This window comes from Ailuropoda melanoleuca, chromosome 6 (assembly GCF_002007445.2).
Source record: "Ailuropoda melanoleuca isolate Jingjing chromosome 6, ASM200744v2, whole genome shotgun sequence".
NCBI lineage: Eukaryota > Metazoa > Chordata > Mammalia > Carnivora > Ursidae > Ailuropoda > Ailuropoda melanoleuca.
Window position 1 is genome coordinate 10003841 of NC_048223.1, and position 9486 is coordinate 10013326.

At 42.4% G+C, this 9486-nt stretch overlaps 1 pseudogene; it reads right to left on the minus strand.

Annotated features, from left to right (window-relative positions):
* Positions 1-5742: 5742 nt before the first annotated feature.
* On the minus strand, positions 5743-6135 carry LOC100464281 (annotated as a pseudogene).
* Between the last annotated feature and the right edge of the window lie 3351 nt (positions 6136-9486).

Below are 9486 nucleotides of genomic sequence, written 5' to 3' on the forward strand. Positions count from 1 at the left end.
ACTCTTGATCTCTGCTCAGGTCTTAATCTTATATAAAATATATATATATACATTTAAAGTCTAAATATTGACAAGAAAAGCAACAAAAAGAAAAAAATGCATAGGTAAAGGATATAAACAGACTACACACAGAAAAATAAATACAAATGGCCCTCATATATATGAAAGGATGCACTACTTCATTCATAATTTAAAAGTACAAATGAAAACAGCTGGGGTAACAATTTTTGATCTAGCAAATTGGCAGAATTTTTTTTAAAAAGTCATTAATATCCGGGACACCCAGGTGGCTCAGTCGGTTAAGCATCCAATTCTTGATTTTGGCTCAGGTCATGAGCTCAGGGTCCTGGGATGGAGCCCCACATCAGACTCTTCTCTCAGTGCAGAGTCTGCTTGTCCCTCTCCCTCTGCTCCTCTTACCCACTACCCTTCTTGTGGGTGCACAGGCACTCTCTCTCTCTCTATGCTTAAAATAAATACATAAAACCTTTTTAATATAAGTAAATAAACAAACAAACAAATAAATAAATGTCATTAATATCTTGGTAACGACATGGGGAAAAATATGCTCATAATTGAAGAAAGGAATGCAAATTAATACAGCCTTTACTGAGAATAACTGACAATGTCTCTCAAAATCACAAATGCATCTGCCCTTTGATCCAAAAGTTCTGCTTTTAGATATTTATCTTACAAATTTGCCTACATACATGAAAAAAGGGGTATAGTCAAAGTTATTCATTGCAGCCTTGTTTGCAATAACAAAAGATTGGAAACACCAAAATATTCATAAATTGGTAGATTTAACAAATTATGACATATATATACAAAGAAATGCTATGCACAATAAAACTCCTCTAATGATATGGTATAATGTCTAAGATATGTTATTACAGGGAAAATATTGTATGTTAACACTTATGTTTACTTTTTTTTTTTTTTAAGATTTTATTTATTTATTTGAGAAAGTGAGAGAGCAGCAGAGGGAGAGAGAGAAGCAGGCTCCCAGCCCGATGTGGGATTTGATCCCGGGACCCTGGGATCATGACCTGAGCTGAAGGCAGACGCTTAACCAGCTGAGCCCCAGGCAGCCCAACACTGATGTTTAAGAAAAGAATATTAAGGGACACTTGGCTGTATTTGTTGGTAGAGCATATGACTTGATCTCAGAATTGTGAGTTCAAGCCCCACATTGGGTATAGAGCTTACTTTAAAAAAAAATATTTAACATGTGCACGTATCTCTGGAAGGCTATGCTTACCAATGGTTGCCTCTGGGGAGAAGTGAGGGGCCGGAAGGAGAGGGACGGGGATAGAAGAAGAGAGACTTTCTCTTCATTGTATATTCTTTCTTTTTTCCTTCGGTGCCCACAGCTCTTGGTCAGGTTCTTGGTCACACCACTTTCCACTTCAAACAATGAAAAGCGAGACCAGAGGAAGAGTGGTAGGCAGCAAAGCAAAGTTGATTGAGCAACAGTAAAGTGATAGTACAAAGCTCCCGAAGAGGGAGGGGACCCAAGAGAGTTGTCCTCTTCATTGTAATTCTTTTATACCATTTGATTTTTATATGGTACAGATGTTCTCTAATTTTTTTAGATGTTATCTAATTTAAAAAATAGATTACAATCGGATGTATGGGGTGAAATACTTATCTATGTGTTAGTACACGTATAGAAAATAGCCATCCTTACCATCCTGTAACAGTCCTTACCAGATGGTGGGAAGATGGGAGATTCCAGGTGAAACTTAGCTTCTTACTTTTATACTCTGCCATATTGTTTCAATGTGTTACATTAAGGGGCGCCTGGGTGGCACAGCGGTTAAGCGTCTGCCTTCAGCTCAGGGCGTGATCCCGGCGTTATGGGATCGAGTCCCACATCGGGCTCCTCTGCTATGAGCCTGCTTCTTCCTCTCCCACTCCCCCTGCTTGTGTTCCCTCTCTCGCTGGCTGTCTCTATCTCTGTCGAATAAATAAATAAAATCTTTAAAAAAAAAATGTGTTACATTAAGCACATATTACTTTTCTAATTTAAAGACACATTAATAATAATAATTAAAAAATAAAAATAAAATAAAACAAATTAATAGCCCGTTCTTCACCAGAGAAGTGTTGGTACAAAGCTGAAAAGACCATGTGCAGTGTACTTTGTAGGGAGAGTTCCACCTTGGTAGGGAATTTCAGACCGGATGGCAGCCTTCAGTAAAAAACATTCCTTAGTTCTATGATCTATAACTCTGGCTGGACTTGCTTCATGACACCAGCTGGATAATAAACTTCTTAAGGACAGGGAGTCTGAATTTTGCTTTTTTTTTAAATGCCCCTCAACCTTTAAAAGCACAAAGTGCATACACTTGCCAAAAACAGAATGCAGGGACATCTGTTTTTTCAGAGCTGACATGGTGCAGAATCAGTGCCCGGAGCTGTAGGTCACATACTGTTGTTCTAACCTTTCCTATCACAAAGAGAAATGTAATACCATTTTCCTGGGAAAGAAGGTTCAGTCAGCACATTTTGGTTTTGGAGTGGTAAAACAAGAGTTTATTTGTCCAAAGTTAATGGACCAGGCAGAGCTGATCAGTGCCCTGCCAGGATCTCAATTTACACACCACCACCAACTGCAGGTCTGGAGCCTAGGACCATTCCCTGGGCACCCACTTAGGTCTCAAATTAGTTATCATTGATCCCACTAGTTAAAACCTTGACCTTAATAAATGTGTAGTGAATGAATGAATGAATGAATGAATAATGAATAAATACACGCCCAAATGAATAGACAAGTTATTGGATAAACAGATGCATAAATTCATTAATGAATTAATGAATGAAACCCTTTCTCATAGGGCAGACAGACATGCTGCGGGTCAAGAACACTGATCCTGCCCTTACTGACTTAGAAAGTAGAAATAGGGGCACCTAGGTGGCTTAACTGGTTAAGCGTCCAACTCTGGATTCCGGCTCAGGTCAAGATATCAGGATTGTGGCATAGAGCACCCCCCCCCACCATGGGGCTCCGCAGTTAGCGCAGAGTCTGCTTGTCCCTCTCCCTCTGCTCCTCCCCCTGCTTGCTCATTCTCTCTCTCTCTCTCAAATAAATAAATAAATAAATAAATAAAATATTTTTTTAAAAAAGGAAAGTAGAAATAGACACAAAGAGGGGTGCCTGGGTTAGTTAAACAGTTCAGTTGGTTAAACATCTGCCTTTGGCTCAGGTCATGATCTCGGAGTCCTGGGATTGAGTCCCAGCCCAGCATCGGGCTCCCTGCCCGATGGGGAGTCTGCCTCTCCCTCTCCCTCTGCCTGCTGCTCCCCCGTGCTTGTGCTCTCTCTCTCTCTCTCTCAAATTAATACATAAAATCTTAAAAAAAGAAGAAAGAAAGAAAGAAAGAAAGAAAGAAAGAAAGAAAGAAAGAAAGAAAGAAAGAAATAGACACAAGGGCCCAAGACTGATGTTCTTCTCGCCAAAAGGGGCCCTGCCTCCTGGTCAGTGTCAAGAGTGCTCAACCAGGGGCGCCTGGGTGGCACAGCGGTTAGGCGTCTGCCTTCAGCTCAGGGCGTGATCCCGGCGTTGTGGGATCGAGCCCCACATCAGGCTCCTCTGCTAGGAGCCTGCTTCTTCCTCTCTCACTCCCCCTGCTTGTGTTCCCTCTCTCGCTGGCTGTCTCTATCTCTGTCAAATAAATAAATAAAATCTTTAAANAAAATTTTAAAAAAAAAAAAAAAAAAAGAGTGCTCAACCAAGCAGAGCACACAGCACAGGGTCAGAACCACACATACCCAGATGGGCCCCTGCCAAGGAAGCTTTTATCCCTCTTCAGGGCCAAGATACAGCTGCTACTCAAAAAAATACCTACCTAAGTTCCCTAATTAAAAGTATTTGGTTTCCTCTGTGTTTAGCCCTTTATGATTCCAGGTTTATTTTATTCCTGATTTTTTTTCCACAACAGGAAACATATGTCAAAGTGTGATCCTACCCGTGTCTGTGTGTGTGCATGTGCCACTTAATATCTCTTCCCCCACACACACCCTAGAGCAACAGAAAACAGCAATTATAGCTCAAAAGCTAAAGTGCAAAAGATTGAAGTAGGTCAAGATGAAAGGCTACAGGGGTGCCTGGCTGGCTCAGTCAGTAGAGCTTGCAACTCTTGATCTGGGGTCGAGAGTTCAAGCCCCACATTGGGTGTAGAGCTTACTTTTTAAAAAGGTGGGGAGGTGCCTGGGTGGTTCAGTCCTTTAAGCCTCTGACTCTTGATTTCAGATGAGGTCATGATCCCAGGATCCTGGGATCAAGTCCCACATTGGGCTCTCTGCTCAGCAGGGAGTCAGCTTCTCCCTTTCCATCTATGCTCTTTCCCTCTCTCTCAAATAAATAAATAAATAAAATCTTCAAAAAAATAATAAAATAAAGGTTCCCTTTATTTGTTTAAGCCATTTTTTAAAAGTAATGTCTACCCCCACCGTGGGGCTCAAACTCATGACCCAGAAATCAAAAGTTGGATGTTCTACTCACTGAACCAGCCAGGTGCACCCCCCAAACATTTTTAAACAGACCTAAAATAGCAACCCCCCCACTTCTCTTGAGGATCTAATCTCCCTTCCCCACTTTCTCTCCATAGTGCATATTACCTATTCACGTTTGTCTGAATTTCTCCTGAAAAAAATCTAAGTAAACAGGTGTCCTTAGCACTCATGAATAATTCCTTACACATAGTAGTTACTCAATAAATATCTGTTTAATGACTTATTCTTTTTTAAAGAACAAGAAATTTATTTAAACGAGGTGCTTGACTGGAAGGGAGAACTATCTAGGTTTCATTTGTTTTAGAGTAACTTATCCCTGCTTAAAGACAAAGCTCCCGGTGGCTTGGGACCTCAGTCGGTTAAGCGTCTGCCTTCGTCTCAGGCCATGATCCCGGTGTTCTGGGATCGAGCCCCACATCTGGCTCCCTGCTCTGCAGGATCCTGCTTCTCCCTCTCCCTCTGTCAAATAAATAAATAAATAAATAAATAAATAAATAAATAAATAAATAATCTTAAAGAAAAAAAAAAGGAGTGCACTACTTGTAACAGCTATGCACAAAAAAAGTTATAAAATTGTCCTTGCTGGAAGCAATCTCATCTCCTAAAGCTCTTTTCTTTTGACTGCTATGATTCAGTGACCCCTTACACTTGGCTTTCTATGATGTGTGCATTTGCCTCACCTCTTTGACAATGTTTTAATCACTTTTGTATCTCCCTAGCTGCTCAATAAATATTTTAACGAATCAAAAAAAAAAAAACTGTCCTTGGTTTTACAATGATAAATTAAAAACATTAAAATTCTCCAACTGAAGAAGGAATGCAAGAATTTTATGTTGTCCTTTTTTTGTTAAACAATGAGAGCAAAATACCTTACTGGAATATAAAGATCAGAGCTGTATGAGCATGCCATTAATGGAGAAAGGGGATATATTCATAGAACTAGTATTTTCCCCCATCCCATCTCCATTTGATGTCCATCAAAACATAGCATTGGCCATTTAGTTTTTTAAAAATATAATGTGCTTGTACACATACACAATTTTCCAATAAAGGAATGCAGAAGGGGAAAATGAGAGAATAGAGAGAACTATACTGTATTAGTCCGGATGTGATGGAACCAAATTTTGGTTTTCTCATTGAGAATGTCTTCTTGGTCTGGAGGAACAGAGTTCTGGAGTAAAGTAGCAGGTTCCCCCCCCCCTTTTTTTAAGATTTTATTTTTAAGTAATCTCTACACCCAACATAGAGTTGGGGCTCAAACTCACAACCCTGAGATCAAGAGTCACATGATCCATTGACTGAGCCAGCCAGGCCCCTCAGGTTCCCTTTGTAGTACACACCCTCCCATCTGCTGCTGGAACACATCTATTGTGTCTTCATGACCCATTTCCAAATGTGCAGGTGTGTCTGCTTCATTGATTGGCTGCCCTTCAAATCAGAATCTGATCTGCCTCACTGACAAACCCCGCCGCTCACAATAGGCTTTCGTGAGTTATACTAAGAGGTATATACCTCTTAATCTTACATTGCACCCAGAACCATCCTGCCCACAACCGTCAAATTAATATGATCATTGTTCTCGCCGTTGACTCCTTCCTTAGGCCTTGGGCTGGCCATGGAAAGTGCCGGAGTCTCCTCAGGGGCTGCTTCACAAAAGAGGTACCAGGTCTGCACGAAGGAGCACACAAGTAGCACCAGGAGTGGCAGAAGGAGGAGGTGGCAGCCGTGGAGGAGGAAGAGCTTAATGATTTATTTATAACAGTGAAAATTAAAACAAACCACAAAAAAATAAAGTAATAATGATCAGGCGCATTTTGGCATAGTCCTTTGATTGACTATTGTGTAGTTATTACAAACGTAATTATGATAATTTTATCAACTTGGAAAATAGATACACTGTTAAGGGGGAAAGCAAAATGCAAAATGTAGGTGTGGCCCCAAGGACCACACTGGATGTATCCAGACTTCATAAAGTCCCCTCCACACAGACTCTGGGTTTGGCCATGTGACTTGCTTTGGACAATGGGACATTGGCAAATGATGAGTCAGATTGCAGCTTGAAAACCGTGGGCACAGAGGGGTCTTAATCTTTCTCTTGCTGCTTTTGGAACCCTACTGCCCAGGTAACACGGTGGAAATATACCACCAAGCCCATAGCCAGCTGCCAACATACAAAGGAGGCCATATTATACCATCCAGCCCCAGCTGAACCACCGGAAGACTGCAGTGGCATAAATGGCCCTAGTTAACTCTAAGAAGAAATGCCCAGTTGATTCCTACCCAACTTGATGACTCACAGAATTGCGAGCAGGTAAAAGGGTTGTAGTATTAAGCACTAAGCTTTGTGTAGTTTGATATAATTTCTACTTTGTTAAAGGAAGTGTGTGTATGTAGAAGGAAAGCAGCAATGCTGTTTACACAGAAAAGAGCTCACAGAAATCCTGTGACAAAAACTCAGGTGAGGAAATCTGTTGATTCTATATAACTTTTTTTTTCCCTAAGATTTTATTTATTTATTTATTTGACAGAGAGACAGCCAGCAAGAGAGGGAACACTGGCAGGGGGAGTGGGAGAGAGGAAGAAGCAGGCTCCCAGCAGAGGAGCCTGATGCGGGGCTCAATCCCAAAATGCTGGGATCACACCCTGAGCCGAAGGCAGATGCTTAACGACCGAGCCACCCAGGCGCCCCATGATTCTATATAACTTGACCTGACTCCAGCTATCAGCAGAGACCAACATATTCTAGAGAAAAAGTTATTTAAACAATAACCACAAAAATAAGCACACAAATGGGTACAGACAACATTTTGGAAATAGTGGTGCTGGTTGTACAACATTGTGGTTTTACTTAGTGTCATTGTATTTGTGTATTTTAAAATGGTTAAGAGGAGCCTGGCTGGCTCAGTCGGTAGACAACATGACTCTTGATCTCAGGGTTGTGAGTCCGAGCCCCAACCTTACATTGGGTGTCAGGACTACTTAAAAAATGAAATATTAAGAAAAAAATAGTTAAGATGGCAAATTTCATGATGTCTATATCTTGCCACAAAACAAGCACGAAAACATCTCATCAAAGTCACCTATCACAAACTTCCTCTCCCAAAAGGGGCTCCTTCTCTAACATGCTGTTGCAGGGGCTGCTCAGCCATCGGTAACTACTAACAGCTCATACAGAGGCCAGTATGTGCTCTAGGTCATTTTCTGTTTCTATATAGACTTAGGCTGAGTGATGCAACCCGGTCCTGCCATCCTTTCAACTGCCACGAATGTCAGGATAGTGGTGGACCTTATCTTCCTCAAAGAAACCAGCCCATAGTTGGCCAGATCCCCACACAGCTCCTAGTTCTCTCTCATGAGGCATCAAGGTGCAGAATGCATTTCCAGCCACACCCATAACCAAGAATTCTTGTTTCAAAACGCCCTTCCCTGCCTCCTGTAGCAAGAGGTGACATTCACAACCATAATCTGGCACTTACCCCTTCACCTTCCGCTCTAAGCCAACCCTGCTTTTAGACAACGCCATGAAATCAAACAAAGGGTGGGAAATCTGGTAGGAACTTCCGGGGAGAGGAAGGAAAGGTAGTTTAAAACACTTCACTCTCAGTCTCCATGCAAATGAGCCCTTCCAGCAGGTCCAGGACCTCCTTGGTGTCCTGTATGCGCAGGGATCCCACTTCAGAATGGTCACTAGCCCTCACACGAAGGTGTTTGCTGAGTGCCTTCCTACTGGCTCTTTAATCCTAAACTTGGATCTGCTGGGACTGACTCATCCCTCCCTCGCGGCACCGATACTCAGTATCAGGGCACAGCAGCTGCTGCAAAATCCCCGCCTGGCTTGTAGCTTTCTTTCTTCCTCCTTCCCATCTACTGTAGCCCAGGCCTCGCTGCCTACCTCAGGTTTCTGCAGTGCCTGGCCAATTCGGCACTGAGGTTTTATTTTTTTGCTTCCCTGCACAAGCGAATATTTGGCTGCATACTAATTTCTCCACTCATAGGCCTGTCTTTAGCCCTTCTTTCTGGGAGGTACTTTCCCTCCACTCCAGGGTCCTGGTAATTACCCCTTCTAACTCAATTACAAGACCTTTTTTTCCCCCACTTCCTCTTTCCTTCCATTGTTATGCAGAGGGAGAGGAGGCTGCTGAGTGTGCAAGGAGAATTGGATTAGGTAGCTGAGTATCTCAGCAGCTCCCTTCCTGCTTCTGCCTCTGCCCTGGAGGTCTCACTTAAACAGCTGCACAGCCACTCCATGCTGTCTTCCCACCTCCAAAACCCGGAGTGTAAGAGAAATCAGTCAAGGGTGCGTTAGCGGGGGTGACAAAGGGAGGTTCTGGGAGATTGCAAAGGGTGATGGTATTTTAGGAGAGGAAGAAGTTTCCCGCGACCCTTACAGGGTCCCTGGCTTGGTCAGAAAATGAAACTGACAAAGACAGATGAACAGGAGAAAAGCATGTACGTTTTCAAAAAATTTTACATGTACATGGGAGCCTCCCAAGAGAATGAAGACCTGAGGAAGGGACCAGAGCAGGAAGCTTTTATACCTTTTAGGGAAATAACAATTTGTGAAGAATTGACAAGACAAGGGGGTTTGGGCTGGGGGTAGTAAACGGTGAAGAAGTAACTAAGAAGATAAAGGTTAGTTTAACAAGTCTTGTTTACACAGCCTTCTCGGCCTAAGTTCTCTGTCCCTGGTAACAAGACTATCTTGCTTCCTCCTGGTGCAGGGACAGTACCATTCACAGGGAAGTTTTAAGACCTGTTTCAAGGAAGAAGGTGGGGTAATGGAGGTCAGAGTGACCTCCTGCTTCTGTGGCTTTTAACAATTCCTTCAGCTAGGGCACCTGGCCGGCTCAGTCCATAGAGCCTGTGACTCTTGATCTCTGGGTTGTAGGTTTGAGGCCCACGCTGGGTGTAGAGATTACTTAAAAATAAAATCTTAAAAAAAAATTCCTTCAGCTTAAAATAAATATT